The sequence below is a fragment of the Manacus candei genome, unplaced genomic scaffold (genome assembly GCF_025592945.1).
Source record: "Manacus candei isolate 608988 ecotype Guabito, Panama unplaced genomic scaffold, ASM2559294v1 h1tg000010l, whole genome shotgun sequence".
NCBI classification, from domain to species: Eukaryota; Metazoa; Chordata; class Aves; order Passeriformes; family Pipridae; genus Manacus; species Manacus candei.
The window spans coordinates 6,334,004-6,352,132 of NW_026138058.1; the positions used below are offsets into that span (position 1 = coordinate 6,334,004).

The 18,129-nt window shown below is 42.8% G+C and overlaps 1 protein-coding gene and 1 long non-coding RNA gene across 3 annotated transcripts in view; both read left to right on the forward strand.

Annotated features, from left to right (window-relative positions):
- Positions 1-18,129, forward strand: part of NRG1 (neuregulin 1) — a 451,521-nt gene that overhangs the window by 76,409 nt on the left and 356,983 nt on the right. The gene's annotated exons all lie outside the window — the stretch shown is intronic.
- LOC127466611 (uncharacterized) lies at positions 7,628-9,932 on the forward strand. Its single transcript, XR_007902792.1, has 3 exons — positions 7,628-7,743; positions 9,081-9,184; positions 9,471-9,932. It is a non-coding gene; the product is annotated as an uncharacterized LOC127466611 (long non-coding RNA).

The window sequence follows — 18,129 nt, forward strand, 5'->3', positions numbered from 1 at the left end:
TAGCTCAGACCCTGTGCCTCAGTTTGTTGGTGGGTGGGCATAGGTTTTCAGTCCTTAGATGAATCACCATTGAGGGCATCTGCCTGTCTCTGCTGAATGCCAGGAGACAGCGCAGTGCCATGCCAAGCAGTGCTCCACTAATTTGGGATCCCTAACAGTGTTTACATCATGAGACCCTGTATTTCACTGCAGGCTTTAGCTTTCCAAAGATTTGCTAAGAGCACAGGGGATTTCCCACCACCTTTTAAAAACAGAGCTCACATCCCTAGGGCTGATTCATTCACATTCATTCTCCTTTCACCTGCATGCTCTGGTTTTATCAGCTAAACCAAGGCCATTTGGAACAGACAGCCATTCCAGTCTCAAGGGCCACAGGAACAAGCCTGCAGTTACATGCAGATCCCAGACCCTAATGTGTGGCCTGATGGAGGTGCCTCTGTTACAGGCTTCTGAATCAGATAACCAAGACAGAGAAATCCTGTAAGTATGCGCAAGATAATTTTAGTGAAGCTTTTTACCATTTTGCGCGTTTTAGGATGGGTAATAGGAAAAATTTCTTCACTGAAAGGGTGATCAAGCATTGGAACAGGCTACCCAGGGAAGTGGTGGAACCACTGTCCCTCTATATATTTAAAAATTGTGTAGGTGTGGTGCTTAGGGATATGGTTTAGTGGTAGACCTGGCAGTATTGGGTTGATGACCCAGTTGGACTCGATGACCTTTGAGGTCTTTTCCAACCTTATTCAATGATTCTATTCTATGAAACTCACATAATAGTAACTGGAAGAAAGTAAGCCTTTTGTTTTTCTGATATTAAGGACTATGTATATTCTAAAGAAAACGGAGAAATACAGGTGAGAATCGAATAGAAGTGAGTCAAACTTGAAAGGCACAACTGTTCTACTCTCTGGCTGAATTCTGAGGCAAAATTTCTCAGAAATCTGTAGGAGAACAGACCAAATTATTAATAAAGGTAGGCATTATAACCAGAGTAGTCCTTTTGCTGTAATCCAGGTCAACAGTCAGATGTTTGATGTTGACTTCCCTTCTTTTCTGTGTCTTTTGAGTTGGGGTTCATGGAACTCAGCTTGTGGTAACCTGCTTAGTGCATCCAGTTTTCAAATTATTATATGGATATAAAAATTTGCCAGAAGAAAAATTCTTTTTCTTGAAATACTTGGTATTTATCAGGAAACAATTTGAAAATAAGTTCACAGTACTTGCACTTCTGTTTCATTTACTGCAGCCAGAGGATGAAATCTGATTTTGTGCAATTTTGATAGTCTTCTTGATTTTATCTGAGTATCAACAAATCAATCAGGAAAATGAAAGCCTCAGTGCTTTCCTTGTTTTCTTTTTAAACAGATACACTCTCAGTTCTATAGAAGTTGATAACCAACATTCTTCATTTTCCTTCAGCTTGAATTTGTCCATGCATTCATTACTGAGGGGAGTGCTACGCTTAGTTGTGTGTTAAAGCCAAGCCTGGTACATTATTTTGTCCTTACAAGTAATTTTTCTTCATGTCTACAAGTACTTGTAGACTAATGTCTACAAGCACAAGTACTTGTCATGGCTGGTTGTCCTTCTGAGGCAGAGCTCTGGTTACACATGTGGGCTTTCTCCAGAGGCCACGTACAGTTTTGCACTGCAGTGCTGAGTCCTCAGGTCTTGTGTATTCTGTAGTTAGCTTCAACTTTTCACATGCCTTTCCTGCACATGGCAAAGTCCATGATGTGTTTTTGTGCAGTCCACAATCCTGTCCACAAATGCTTCCTTTGCACTCACCCATCTGGCAGGGTTTGTCGTTCCCTAAGGATAAAAGGTTGCTTAGTGCTGTCAGTGTGTGGATCTAGCTGCCAAGCCATGGGATGGATGTTCTAGCACAGTTTGGGGCCTAATCCTTACTCAGTAGTTTCTGCAAAGTAGTGTCAAAGAAATACATACATTTTTATAGGTTTCGAAAAAACCAAAGGAGATTGGAGGAAAGGAAGATGAGAGAAATTAATTCATGAATCTAGACACTTTTATTAAAAATACACAACAGAGCAGTGGATAACTCTTACAGAGGCCTGTCACTATGACAAAATCAATTATGTTTACCGTTTGTTGGGGTGGCTGGATGAGGACACACTAGTCAGGCACAATACAACCTTCTGTCATTGCAATCCATGTAATTTCCATCTCTGATCACTACCTTCTATGTCCACTGCCACATTAAGAAAGCAGTTATATATTTTCAGTCTAATTGTCTATATAAAGCTCTTCATGAGCAAGGTGGAAGGATTTTAAATTAATCCAACTGGACTTGGAATTCCCAACACAGAAAGAGCTGTCACTTGCTCTTACAATGATGATCATATCCCTATTACAAAGAATACCTGAAATTTTCATGTACCCAGGGAAGGCCTTTGATGTGAAAAAGAAAAAAAAAAGTCAAGGAATTTGAGTGTTTGTGTCTTTTTTTTATGAGTGTTGTTTTTCAGTACAGGCAGTAAAGTTTGTAAAGAAATAAGGCCAAATCTTGGATTTATAAAAGAGAAGAGATAGCACTGGGTTACTTAGAGCACTCTGAGGCTGTCAGATGCTGGTGCTTCATAGTTCTGTGTTGGGGAGGTCCTTAAATACTTGAGTTACAGATTTTCTCATATATTGGTATTCCTAACAGTGGGAGCTGCCTATTGGTCAGCCTGGAAAACCGACTAAGTGCAAGCATACCTTTTGAATGCCTGAATGCTCAGAAAGCCAAGTACTTGGTGTTTGGCTGTGCCTCGGAGGCATAAGGAAGTGTGACTCCTCTTCCCCTTTTGTTTTCCTGCTGGAAGAAAGCCAAATCCCCAGGCTAATACACTGTGCTGCTACAGGGACACTGGTAGCACAGGGAACTGTCAAAAATGAAAAACCTTGAAACTCTGAATGGGGCTCCTGACTGTTCGCATGTCTTCATGCAGCGTGTTTTCTTTTACTTCATATTGCCTTTTAAGGTAGCAGAAAGGAATAACGTAAATTATTTCAAAAGAGTATTGTAATTTTTTTGCCTTTTTTTTTGTTTTGTATTGTCTTGATGATCTGAGGTAAGTAGCTGGTACCAGTACCACAGGAACCCACCCATATAATCCCTCGAGGTTAGGGCGGTGTTTGAGAAAACTCAGTGTATAGATAAATAGAATGCAATGCAGTCCCACAAAACTGAAGCCTGTCAGCATCAGTCTAGAACAAATTCTTATATCTTATAATGTCAAAATTTAAGTAGCACCATCAATTGTATAGGGATTAGGGCAGAGAACAGAGTCTCCAAAGTATTTTTCTTGCAGAGTAGATTCCTTTTACACTCCAAGCTTTTTAAACTTACCCTTATTTCTAAACATGCTAAGGTGTTAGAGCTCAGGTAGGCCCTTTATGGGGCCTAGCAGTCCTGTCTTGGTATCTTTTCATGTATTTTTGTGTTGCTTTTGTATTGCATTGATTTTGCTGCTGTGTCTGGTGGTAGAAGCCATGTCTGGAACTGCTGGTGCTAATGCAGAGTTCAAGAAACGCTTTCACTACTCGGAGTACAGCTGTATACTTGCAAATCCAGCCTGGACGCCTGGAATAAACATGCAGAGAGGGGAAATGATACTATGATGTTGAGAAAGTCAGGGTGAGTTTTGTTATATTCACTGTTCAGGGCAAACATAGAATTGCAGGCCTCTACACCAGTGAGAGGTAATGAGGCAAAGAGCAAAATGAGAAACCTTGCAATAGCAGGAGAAGATTGTCAATAGTTGTTAGGAAGTGGAGGAGTGGGAAGAAGTAATAACCCTTTTGACTTAGGCACACAAGAAATCAGTAGCCTGGGAACACCAACTGTTGCCTTCCCTGGAAAGAAAAAGGATATGTATTTTTGCATTGCCTTGAAGTATGCCAGGGACAGAACTGAGGTTAGTGATGAGTAACTGAATGACTGGGGCTCTGGAGGGGAAGGGAAGTCACAGCTTTGTTCCCATCATGCCTGCAGACTCTGTAGCCAGGCAGTTCCTCTCTTCCCCAGTTTCTGGGACAAACTCAACTACTTTGTACTAAAAGGGTGTTGTAAAGACAGTATTGCAAAGAAAAGGTGTAGTTCAGTTTCCTGATGAATAGATAGCCCCTAGTTCCCACTGCTATCCTTAGGGGTTTGTGTGGTGATAGGATGCACTGGTGTAGTCCTCTCTGCTGAGGTCCTTGTGCAGGGCTGGGAGCAGAAGGTGAGAGTTTACCTGTGGTTTTGAACACTGGGCTGGATCTTCCTAGACTGATCTTGCCTTGATGAATTACTGGTCAAAAGGCAGACAGCACCCTGTCCAGGTGGATCCAGTGTAGGGGAATACACTATTTCTCTGGGGAAATTATTCCAGTGGCTGATCTCATTGTGAAAAATTTTACTCCTGTGTCCAATAGGAATCTCCCCAGAAGTAACTCGCACCCGTTGCCTCTTGTCTTTTCCATGCAAGTGTTTTTATAAAAGGAGTCTCCATCTTCTTTGTAGACACACTTTAGGTACTGGAACGTGGTGATAAGGTCTACCCTAAGCCTTCTTTTCTCCAGGCTGTGCAAACCTAGCTCTCAGCATTTCCTCCATGGCAGGCTTCTCAGTCCTTTGATCATCTTTGTGGACCTTCTCTGACCCCTTTCCAGTCTGTCCACATTCTTTTTGTTTTGTCCAGCAGGGACCAAAACATAGCACAATATTCTGGGTGTGGCCTGAAAACACTGAGTAGAGTGGGATGATGATTTCTTTAATCTCTGCTGGTGATGCATTTTTGACAGAACCCAGCATTCTCTGGGCTTTCTTTGCCACAGCAGCACACTGTTTACTCCTGCTGAGCTTACTGTTCACCAGGACCACCAGGTCCCCTTTTCATAGAGCTGTTCCCCGGCTGGGTAAATCTCAGCCTGTGCTGCACTCCTGGATCATGTTTTCTTCAGTGCAAGACCTTACATTTGTCTGTGTTGAACTTAAACCATGTGCTGTTTTCTTCTTCTCCATGTAGATTTCTAAATGGGCTCATCTCCATATCATTTGTTAAGTTTCCAGGGCTGCTGTAATCTTCCACCTGGTGTAGATCATGAAAAATCGACATTTAAGTGTTTCCTGTTCAGAAAGTGGTGTTAATTTATAAAGTCAGAAAGTAAATTTTGGCTTCATTAAGCATTTTAAAATTAGGATCCATTGCCTTGATTTGCTTCTGACAAGGGCTGAGAATTGTTCCAACTTTCTTCTAATTCCAGTGTTTAACAGAGATGTATGCATTGGTTGCTATTAGTTAATTATTTTCTTTTAGAGTAAAATAGATTTATTAATGCATCTGACTAAAAGGGGCAACCTTTGACACAGGTTGGCCAGTAGTCGTGGAGTAAGTATTTTAAATGAAGAAAAAAGCCCAAAGGATTTGAAGATGATCCTTTTGCCTTCTGGTGTGGTTCTGCAGCAGTTCTCACATCTCTCCCTGGTATTTGGCAGCGCTGCTATGAACAACAATGTACCAATTTGTGAGGAGATCTTTTACAAAAACTAGGATCAGAGGTCTAATAGCCAGCCATTTCAACACGGTGTTATTGTTCTTACTGTACTTGAAGATGAATAATTGCATAATAAAATATGTTAGCACTGAGAGACTGAAACTGTAGTCATGGGAAATGCGTACACTGTTTTTCTTAGATAATGCCACTATGGTTCTCTGAAATAGTCTCTAGAGCTTCAGTTTGATTAGATTTATGTTTTCACATGTGCTTTTTACTTCTAAGAACGCTGCAAATTAACAACCCTGGCGCTTATTATCATTACCAGAACTTATTTTTTTTCCTGTCCTTTTAAAACAGAGATTGTTGCAAACCCTGTGGAGACCTCCATAGTAATGCAGGTCAAACATCCCCACTGCAATTACTCACATGATGCAAATTACCCCTGTGGCGAGTTAAATATGTACTGTGTTTAGTTGTCAGTCTTACAATTGTTACAGCTCTCCCACACTGCTAATCAAGACAGGAGAAGTGTCTGACATCAGTAGCAATGTAGTGTTAATTTATCATTAAGTACCACTGTAGTACTTATTAGTACTTTCCTCGATATTTGTTAGTACTTTCCTTGAGTAAATATGTGTGAGAGAGAGATCTGTGGGTGAAGATCTGCCATTAGCTGACATGGCTTGTTGGCTAATACTGCAGGACAGCATGGACACATTTCCACTGCGGCCTCAGCACCTCCTCTTTGTTCAGATCAGTGTGAACATCATATCTAACAGACTGATTACCTTCTCATGACAGGGAAGATATTCAGAACATTGAATTCTTTTTACCCTACCTTTGTTCCATGAAAGTGAGAAGTGGGAAATGTGTCAAGAAAAGAACAAGTTGACACCAAGTTTTTAAAATAAAATCAAGTAACGGAATTTTCTTGAGATTTTGACAAATCTGCCAGCCTTGCATAAAACTGTCAGTTTCTTGCAGAGTTTTCTCCAGCAATGATACTAGATGAATAGAATGAGAATAAATCACAGAGCCCAAGCAATCCAACCAGGGCTTAGTCAGCAATGAATTTAGATTGTTGCTTTAGCAATCAAGATTTGGCTGTCAAAAGCCCTTTCTCTCCTTTGTCAAAGCTTATGAGTGTTCAACTGACTGAATATAGCTTAAACTAGTCATCGACTGTTCTCCCTGAAAAGTCGTGCTCCAACACCTTGACACACTGAATGCTGAGTAGCTCTGATATCTGGGAAAATAAAATATGTGGAAAAATAAGCTTTAAAAATCAGTCAATTCTTTTACCTTTACTGCGAAAAAGTTTGGCATGGTGTAAAGCACCTGACTTGAGTTATGCTCCACATCAGCAGCAAGCTATTTGCTCCCACATTAGAAGAGCTGGGGAGAATTAGCTCACTTTGTCACAGATGAGGTCAGACCAGCTGATTGTCAGTGGGCCAAGTACAGGTCAGAGCAGCCTACTGATAGCACCTGTCTTGATGTTGGCAGAAACTTGTGGCTTTGCAGAGCCCTATTTTGAGAAATAGATTTGATTGCCTCTCTTGATACTTAGAAACGTGACAGAGACCCATAACTAGCAGACGTGGTCACTGGTGTCTGACAAAGCACTTTGTGACAAGAAGCAGCAAGAGGATCCAACAGCACAGGCAGCACCAATTCGACGCTCATCAACGGTTTCCTGCAGAGCAGAAACTAAGGTTCAACCCAGGAAAATTTAGAGACCTTGCCAGGTGATGTAGGTGCTGCAACAACACTGGCAGCAAACCTCTTGAGCTTCAGCTGCACTTGGGAAGGGATGTCCTAAAGCCCCTTCCCTTCCCACCTGCTCCAGCACGCAGCAGCAGAGCAGCGCTGCCTGACTTCCCTCCAGCAGCACTGCTGAGCAGACCAGCAGGCAGAATGGGAAATCAGCCCCAGTCAGTGGCCCTGAGAGATCATCACCAGAGACTCCCAAGGAGGACTAAGGCCATTGAATCCTGAAGAGAAATACACCATTGACTGCCAAGGCAGAGCAGGTAACACAACAGGCATTGTCGTGCAAGAGACGTGATTTCACCTCGCAGAAGGTGAGTTAGTGACCTGGGGGTGGCAGCTCAGCTCTTCTTCTCTCTACCCTTCTGGGGTGGCCAGCTGGGCAGCCAAAACTGAAACTAGCAGCTGGAGAGTGCAGCATGCCCCGAAATGCTCTGAAGATAGTAAGCACCCTCGTAGTGCTAATATAGTAATCACTTTTTTTACCAGGTACGTTCCTAAGTGAAGAAGTAATAATGGATTTGAACAATTCAAGCTGGTAACAGGCAGGAGTCTCACAGCATGTTAAAGTCTTGGAAGTTCACAAGTTACAAAAGCATCGCTAGTTTACAATCTGAAGCACAACTTGCAGAGCCAAGTGCACTATAAAAATACAGGCATGAAGGCAGTCTGATGAAGTAAAGGAAATTTTGCGTATGCCTGTGCACGTGTAACAGCATGCTGCACAATATGGCAAAAAGGATTAAATGCTTTGGGGGACACTGGGTTGCATTATCATATTTTTGCAACAATTCATCTTTTATGGGTTCTCTATACCTCAGAACATTGATTCCATCTCTCCCTCTTGCCTTCTGCCACTTCCTTCCTGTTTCCTTCCTGCTCCATGAGAAAATGCTGCTTAAGAATTGGCCATATTTGTACTGCAAAGTTGTATCCTCACAACTTTATAGTCAGCACTGATAGGGCCTGCAACAAGGTGAGAATTCCTGAACTTGAGTGATGACAGTGTGACTTTACTGACTGGGGCAAAGCTGTGAGGCACATCTGGAAAGGTACTGGACAGCTAGTATTTCAAGTAGGTGCCTGGCGTCTTTGAATCTAAGCTTAGAACAGTTTCCAGTGTACAAATATATGTGTTTTTCTTAGAAAGCAATAAATAGAATTGTACTTTACAATGGGGTTGTTGGCTGTGAGCCAAATCAAAGAAGCAGAGACAGGCAGTGAGGTGTATTTAGTCACACCCTCTTGCACTGACATCAGAGTTTACCCAGCTTCGCATAATTTCTGCTTGATGCAGCAAACTATTTTTCATACTGTTACGGTAAGTCACCCCTGAAGTTCAATCCTAAATCCAAATAGCTAATTATGTGAAAAGGCCTATTAACTTCAGTGAGAGGACTACTTGTGCACAGAAACCTGCACAGAACTGGGCCAGGTGCTAAAAAAGGAAAGCTGATCATGTTGTTTCGAAGGGCCAAGACTATAAAAGGTCTCCATATAGGTTTAAATTAATTCTCCTCGGGAAGCAAAAAGTTTCAATTTCAGTGTTAGTGATAAGTCCCTCTCCTTTATAGTCCATCATTTATATTCATTGGCTGCAACAGACTGGAATATGTCCAGTTTTCCTTCTGTACAGAGTAAGATTCTATTTTCTCATTGTGAAAGGATTCCTGTTTTCAGTGAAATCCTCTGTCACTTCCTTTATTCACCAGCATGAGGTTGCTTATTCACAAGGGTTGTAAGTTTTAATGAACATTACTTTTTGTTCTGTCTCAGCCTGTCAGAAAAGTTTAGTAAACCTTGTGCCTTGTGACAAATGCATTTAGCAGCTGGATGGAGCATATGTGCAGTGTGCTCTCTTTGGAGAAGCTGTCTCTGTGAATTACCGAGGTGCAGAACAAAAACATCTGGCATTCCCCTGTGAGGAAAGGTAAGCATGGATTCCTTATTGCTGGCCAGCCCTAGCAGGGATATATTGGGTCTGGCTGAGCTGGAGTTCATTTCCCCACAGTAGACCTCACAGCACTGTGCTTTGCATTGGCAGCTAGAAGGGTGTTGATAACACACTGGTGTTTTGGCTACTGCTGAGCAGGGCTGGCACAGCATCAGCACTGTAACATTCCTTCCTCAGTCGGGGGCAAGATTCTGGGAGGGGATACGAGTAGGCCAGCTGACCCAAACTGACCAAAGGGATATTCCATACTTTATGACATCAGCTCAGATATGAAAGCTAAGGCAAGGAGCAGGAAGAGGGGCATTCATTGTCTCCAGTGGCTGCCTGCTGAGGAACCATGATGTGCGCTGAAGCCCTGCTTCTCAGGAGTAACCGACCGTCGCTCCTAATGGGAAGTAGAGAATAAATCATCTTATCTTTCACTTTACTTTGCTTCTGCTTTAATAAACTACCTTATCCCAACCCATTTTCCATCTTGCTCTCTCCCCTGTCCGGCTGGGAAGGGGAGTGATAGAGCAGATGGGTGGGCACCTGGTGTCCAGCCAAATTCAACCCACCCCAAGGGCTCAACATTTAGCTTCATCAGAAGAAGGAGCTGGGGAAGGACAGCATGAATCATGTCTTCACCCTGTGTACAGAGATACAGGATGAGGAGGCAACAGTCCTCTCACTCCCATTCCATATGTTGACTGCCTGGACACACCATTGTCTTCGCTGTGGCATGGCATCATTCCAGGTTTGCACCCTCCTTCTGTGGTACAAAAGAGCTCCAGTGCACTCACCAGGACCTTCTTTGCACCTAGGAAGTGTAAAGGGTAGGCTCTATGAACATGTGCCTGTGGACCAGACACAACACAACCACAAACTCATACTCAAACAACTACCTGAAAGGAGGTTGTAGCTCCCAGGCTCGGCTAGGAGTTTAATACAGAGATATAGGGTTCTTTAATGCCTCAAGGTAGAGTCAAGAGAATGAGCCACGGGCTTGTTCCCAACGAATTTCTTTATGAATTTAGGGGAAGAAAAAAAAGGGCACTTGGACAAAGTTCAAAAGCACACCACACAGGCTAGACAAAAATGTTCCACCACAGTACTGTTAATCCACAACACTTAAGTCAAGATCAAATAAATCCCCAACACTTAAGACAGCAAAGTTCAAGAAGTATAGACAAGAAGGAGTGAAATGACTAACCAATTTCACTTAACACCTAGGAGCAGATACTCTGAGTCCTAGAGACATGTCCTACCTGCCAAAACACAGTCTGCCTTTTATAACACAGAATTTGTTTGAATATTTGAAGCTATTCAGAATAACAATAAAAAGGAATCAGAAGAGGGGTAAAATGTTGTGCTTTAGGATAATTATTGAGGTGTTAATGGTACCTTAATGACTATTTGTTTTTTAGACAAGTTATCTCAAAAGTGTTAAGTCTTATATTAAAGCCTAGAGGTACAATATGATTCTTGAAGATACATACAAAAATTATTTTTTTTCTTTTCCAGGTAGTTTTCCCCCTGATACAACACGGAATTTCTAAAAATAATCATAATAAACAGAACCAACTGCTTTAAATGCTAAGCAGTTCTCTAAATTTAGAGCATTGTAGCCAGTGTGTGTGTGTGTTCTTTTTCTCCTAAATGATGGCACAGTATAGAAGAATAAGCCAGCATCTGTTAAAAGAGTGTTCATATTTTCTGATGCTGCAGTTTTCAGAAAACACCAGAAAACAGCAAGAGCAGCCGGATACATGGATGTCAAGTGGCTTGAAATAGTTGAGTGCCTGTTGTAAGGACAGTTCTGTTGCACCTGTCATTGTCCACGGGATTTTTCAACACTTTTGTTTCCCTACAGGATTAAAGGTGCTATGAGACATGAAATATTTCTGTAGAATATGGGATCTGGGTGAAGCAAATTTGTGGATTATTATGAACTGGCACTAGAACAGGCAGTTAAGAGATATAGCTATCCTGGGCTTATCCTGTGTTTTCATAATGGGTGGTTACATGTCCTCTCTTCCTCTCAGTGACAGATAATTACACGTAAATTATACAGACCTCTAAAGTAAATCTCCCAAAACTATCCACTTTATTTCAAATATTTCAAGATTACTCAGTACTCTAAACAAGACTGAAAGGAGTTCCTCCATCAGTGCCTTCCATTTGGGGAACTTTGGTCCAAATATAGCACATCACATTAGTAATTAATATTGCTTAATATGCATTATACGTATCCATAACTCAGGTCATCATAAATACCCTTTTTTTCAAACAAGGACATAATTTTACCTGAAAGTTTTGTTTACATTCCCTCCCTGGGTTTTTTGGGGTTTCATAAGTGAGGAACTGAGTGATGCTTTTCCTATGGTGGGATCGTTTGTCTCTCCCACACTAAGCCTCAGATAATCAGGTTGGATTAAAGCTGCAGTGCTCAGTGCTGCAGTGTACTGACTTTCTAGTGGCAATGAATCAGTCCTGCCTGTAGGTACTGCACCTTAAGGCAGGTGTTCACAGAACTGCCTTTTTAAACAGTTCCCCCTGTATTTCTTGAAGGCTAGTATGATAGGAAAATGCATATATTCTGTCTGGTTACAATGCTTCTTACTACAAGCAACACTTTTCAGCTGATTTGGTCTTCCCATACTGCAGATTTTTTCACAGAAAAGAAGTGCAGGTTTTGAAACCTGGTGTGTTGAATTAGTCATTGGTTCATTTTGCCATGCTGTAAGAAGTACAAGCAGAGTCATTAACAGCTGTTCTCCTGAAGTGTTCTATGCTAAAAGATGATTAGTGCACATTCAACATTTTGAGTCTTGCCATCGTATGCAATTACAGAAATGATAGTGGACAAGTTTCAAGAACAGCAATGATGTAGTGCAAGAGTTCTTGTCCATCATAATAATAGGTTCAGCCACAACAACTCCATGCAGAACTACAGGCTGGGGGCAGAGTGGCTGGAAAGCTGCCCAGCGGAAAAGGACCTGGGGGTGCTGGTTGACAGCAGGCTGAACATGAGCCAGCAGTGTGCCCAGGTGAAAAGGCCAATGGCATCCTAGTCTGTATCAAAAACAGTGTGGCCAGTAGGAGCAAGGCAGTGGTCTGTACCCAGCACCTTGAGTCCTGTGTTCAGTTCTGGGCCCTTCACTGCAAGAAAGACATTGAGGTGCTGGAGCACGTCCAAAGAAGGACAACAGAACTGGGGAAGGTTCTAGAGAATAAATCCTATCAGGAGCAGCTGAATGAGCACAGGTTGTTCAGCCTGAAGGAAAGGAGGCTTCTGGGAGACCTTATCACTCCCTGCAGCTCCCTGAAAGGAGGTTCTAGCCAGGTGAGGGGGTTGACCTCTTCACCTGGGCAACCAGTGACAGGACAAGAGGAAATAGCCTCAAGCTGCTCCAGGTGAGGTTCAGGTTGGACATCAGGAAGTATTTCTTCCTGGAAAGCATTGTCGAGCATTGGAACAGACTGCCCAGGGAGGTGGTGGAGTCACCATCCCTGGTGGCATTCCAAGAAACAACTGTGTGTGGCACTTATTGCCATGGTCTGGTTGACAAGGTGGTGATCAGTCAAAGGTTGGACTGTGTGATACTGCAGGTCTTTTCCAACTTAAATGATTCTGTGATTCTGTGATAATTAGTCTGTCCTGTCTAGTCTAGGGTTTTATATTTTTGAAAAGTACATTTTATTAATCTGATAAAAATAAGCAAAATGGTAAATATGGAATAGATTAGTAACAACAGCAGTAGAAAGAACAAAAACAATATTGCCCTAAGAATGAATGTAATTCTGAAGACACCACTTCTGAATCTCTCTGGTGCTGTCTGAAAGATAGACACAATTTAAGCACTTAAGAGACCTATAGAAAATGGAAGAAAAGCAGAGTTGACACTGATCAGTGTCAACAGCAGAGCTTTGAAAACTCATCAAACCTAATCTGGCATTGGCATGAGGAGGAATGGGATAGCAAGCAGTGAAACATACTCATGAGGTTTTGTGAGCAGTGCCAAAGCTCTCAAACCTGTCCTGAATTAAAAAACTCTACCTCAAAAACAATATCTGCTCTTACAAATCTGAATATTTTAGTGAACAGGGATGCTAAAAAACCTGCCTCAACATCCTTCAAATGCATGCATCATATATTCAGACTGTGCTGTCATCGAATAATAAAACTGATTAAGACATGTGACAGTGAAAATCATCAATCACATCTAAGGGAACAAATGGTTGCACAATAGGTGAGGGCAGCCATCCTAGATTGTTATCACAAGTGTTTGTGAACCCTACAAATAAACGTTTGTATTTTTCCACTAATGTAGGGTTGGAGAGTTTTTATTTGACCCCAGGTCTCTGTGAGGGAACATCATAGTGATGAGTGCATCACTATGTTCCTCTTTGAGTTTAAACCATCAAATAATCCAGATTGACCTCCCTCTTGTAGACAACCCTTACAAAAGTGAGGTTGACAGGTTGTATTCAGTAGGTCTTATGATCCATCACTTTAGTTTAGAGCTGGGATTAGATGAGAGGCTTTCCAGACTGCACATGTAATGGTTTGGCTTATGGTAAGAGTGCGAAAAAAGCTTTTTAGCACTAGCTATTTATGTAAACATTTCTGTTGCAATGCTCAATTTGCACTCCTCCAAAGTGGATTAAGTTGAACAGCTCAAAGGCATTTTTCGGTGAAATTAGATAACACATAAAAACAATTAGTGAAGAATAACGATGGCACATTAAATTCACACCTGAGCTTATTTGACAATAAATTCCCCGTGTTGACAGGTCCTGAGAGGACAGATCTCATAAATGGATTGTACACATAAAGTGTGGTGTGATTGCAGTAGAAAGGCAGCCAAACAGCCTTGAATGCTCAGGGGAAGCACAAGGGGTTATGCTAGAGAGCAGCAGAGCTTTTTTTGGTTAATTAAACAGTGAAGGAAGGGAGGTATAAGACTGGGGCAGTGTTGAAATAGCAATATCACGTGGAAAGCTGCTTTACAGAGCATTGACTGATGTCACCAAGATGCTAACATACAGACTCCAAGATTTAAATGTATTAAGGCATCAATTCACAGAGCCTTGCAGTATCTGATCTGTTTACAAAAGTGACCCCTTAAGGCTCTCACACTCTTTAAAAAACAAATGACCAGACCTTTGTGGTACTTTCATTACACATGTTAAGGAAACTTCCCAGTCTGACCATTGACAGGGCTCTGGTAGTCACACTCCCAAGGTCAGAGACCATCACTGCCGGGACTGAAGCCTCTTTGCAGGAGGTGAGGCTCCAGTGAGCCCACAGGTGCCCCCCCCTTGACTCCCTGCACACCCCACTCACACAGTCAGACCAGGTTTCCTGACCAGTTTGACCCCAGGCTTCCCATAGCAGAGCCTTTGGAGTCTTGTTCCATAAAGCAATTTATTCAGTGTGCAGTAACACAGGAACAGCCCAAGCTGGTGTCCCCGAGGAGGGCCCCGAACCAAGACACCCCTGGGCTTTTATACCTCCACAGTCCAACCACACTCAGCTCCTGCTCTCAGTGTCCATTCCCCTGGCTGGTGCCACCCGTGTTTGTGCCCTCTGTGCAAAAGCTTGGCAGTTCACAGCCTCCTGTCTCTCTGGGCTCCTGCCCAGAGCACAGTCTGCATCTTGAACTGCAGTTTGCAAACTGAGCTACCCACCCCAGATGTATTCCTCAACATCCATCCTGTGGAGGCAAGTACCAGAGTCCTTTTCTCTCCCTGCTTCAGCTGCAGTTATAGTCACAAAGCTCAGTGTGGCTTGCCCTGCACATTCTTGAGAGTAGTGTTATGGGTTGTGCACATGTGGAGGCAGTGGCCCTGGCAAGCTGTGTGAACTCTCTTGCAAAGCACTGCTGCAGGAGAGGGCTCTCTGCAGCATCTTTCTGACTCCTGAGCTTGAGCTGTGTTCTCTCAGCGGCATTCAGATGGTGGTCTGTGAATTCAGGTTAGCTCTTATGAGCCTCTTATGCTTGGATTTTTGACCTCTCTTTGTCTTTACTTGTGGTTTAAAGCCATTTTAATAACTCAGTCTCAGGTTGTGTCTTAGAAGAACAATGTTTGTCATGAAGGCAATCCCCAGTATGGTGCTGCTTTGGATGATTTCCCAGTGGAGATTTTGTTTGCTGGTCCCTGCTACTGTGCTTCAGTTACTTGCTTTGTAGGCCCAGGTCTGTCATACCCTGAAAGTAAAGCACAAGGCTGACCAGGAAGAAATGATGTGGGAAGTGGGTGAATGCACTGCCCCTCACATCATCTGGGATGGGAGGATAGAACTCATATACCCAGAGATTTATGGTAATCTGACACTTACCTGCATCTGGACAAACAAATGCTTCCTACAACTGAAGCTATAAATTAATTTCTTTGTCAGTACTTTGACATTGCTTATTACAGCAATGCCAGAGGACTTTGCTGAATTCAGAAAGTAGATGTTTAGATGGGCAAATGGGAGGTGGACTGAGGAAAGCACCTTCAGAAAAACATGCCCTCAAAGCAATCTTCTCAGTCGCACTCAGGCAGCGCTGCTGCACACAGGCAGCGTTGTGGTACACGGGCATCCTTACCCAGGAGAGCAGCTGCTTTGTCCTCTCCATTTGCTCAGTTACTCCCCTGCAATTCTAGGCCATGCTTCTTGTATGCTTTATCAGTCTTGCTGCCCTTGGACCATAAATGTTTTATGTGGAAAGGCACTGCTTTGGGAGAACAGGGAGGTGCTCAGCAGAACTGTCGTGCTAAACAGTCTGGGTGAGTCCAGGACAGAAACCCACAGACTGTGCTGTGGAGCTGTTGCTGAAATCCTCTGCCTTTTTAAACTGTAGCACCTGCTTTAAAGGGAAGGAAGGTCCATGCACACCATGCAGGCATCACCCACACACGAGGGATCTGGGCTGTGCTAGCCCAGAGGGGTGTCTCCAAAGACTGTCCCCATTCCTGAAGCTGCACTTCTGGACAAGATGCTGCAGGAAACAAGCATTTTGGGCTCAGCATTTGCTCTAGACCAAAAATGTTCCATGAGACACCAACCTTCTCTTCTGGCAGGCATTTCTCAGATTTTCGGGTCTGCTCTCCTGTAATTAGTTTTCATTTTCTAATGAAATCATTGCAATGAAATGAGACAATTGTCCCATGTGGGATTTGAGTAAGTCAACTCATGCTTGCCATTAATTAGCTGGGTTTCAGTCCTTGATTTCAAAGTATTAAAATAATTAAGTTTGTATGAAGGCTTAATCACAGAAAGTACCTGAGTCTTACACTCAGTAATGTCAGTAAGAGTCCCACGGGGCAACATGTTCCCAGTTAGCTGCCTCCAAACATTGCTTCTGGTGATGGTCTAGCTGGTCTGCACTGGTAGTGCAGCTCCCACAGAAGCACAGATCAGAGCCTTTAAGCCATCCAGTCATCAGTCCTAGGAGGCTGCATCACCCATACCAGAACTACAACTTATAAATATTTCTCAGAGTTGACCTGCAAGACTCTCACAGCTCCCCATATAACCTCTGAGGCTAGTGTAAAAGATAAAAAATGGGAAGGGTACCACTCAGGAAATACACTTGTGGAAGCACACAGTGCCAGTTTAATTGAAAGTCTGAACTTGAACAAATTATTTCTTTACATACATGTTGGTGTGTGTGAATCCCATCCGATGGAACGATCTGAGTCTCTTCAAAAGTCTTTGCCAATAGCATCCATCAGGGAAAGTCCAGAATCTGCCTTTAAAGTTTCATTTGCAGCAGCTGAGCACTGAAGTCATTACTGGTCTAAAATGGCACTGTTCTGTGTTGAATAATGGAAGCCAATAAGCAGCCATTAGACAGAAAACATGGCATTTTTCCTGGGCTGGCACAATGAGTTTGAAGGGGCTCACTGTGAACATTTTGGAGGTAGAAATACTTCGTTAGGATATTCTTCTCTCTACTATATAAGAAGAAAGATCTTTTCTGTACTTACACATGTGTTAAACCTCCTGCCTTCTGCCAAGCTATTCCTTGAGGAATGCCTTACAATGCTTTGTGTTGTGTCCTGTCCCATGACACAGTTTTCTTGCATCCTTGCTAACTGACATGCTGCCTTTGCTGCTCAGCCCCCACTTTCTTGAAGTGAAGAAGAAATGGATAAGAGCAGTATGTGTTCCAGTGTTCTTGTCACCCAGAAGTCTGCACAGATACTCAGTTTGCAAGGCATTAGCCCTCAGTGGACTACAGCTCTCCTGCTTCACCTTGCAGCAGCTGCCTCAGCTGCTTAATGCCTTGGCAGGCAACACACATCACTGCCAAGTGTTGCATTTGCTGGGCAAAATCAGATGTCAGTAGCACTGACCGGACAGACTGAGTTATAAAATGATGTAGACTTTGGTTTGAGAAATGCTTAAGGGTAATAGGCAGGGAGGATAACTGGAAATAACTTTCAAGCCCAGTGCCCATGGGACATGAGATATCTTAGCTGGATGCTTTGACAGTGAGTTTCCTAATCCAGAGGTGGCATTTCCTGTCAGTTGTTCCAGAACCAAACTGAGCTGAGCTCTCATGGTGTTACAGCCATGTTTGTGGTTGGGAAAGGTGAAAACAGGATGTACCTGCTGGCCTGTGGCCACAGCTTGTAGCTTGCCTGCCTTCTTGAACTTACAGGTGGTTGAATCTACTTGCAAAGGACCAATCTGCCTAACTTGCTGAATAAATCCTATTCCAAAGGAACATGTTGGAGTAATGTTTTCTACCAAAATAGGGCTGTTCTGAGTCTGTTTCCTAATGTTGTTGTTGTTGTTGTTGTTGTTGTTGTTGTTGTTGTTGTTATTGGGATCCAAGCTAGATTTATGCCTGATGTTTCAGAAAACTTCTTGTGCACGGGAATGCTGAATTGATGAGTTGATAATCAAACTCAGGTTTCCCAGGTGTCTGGAAAGGCAGATA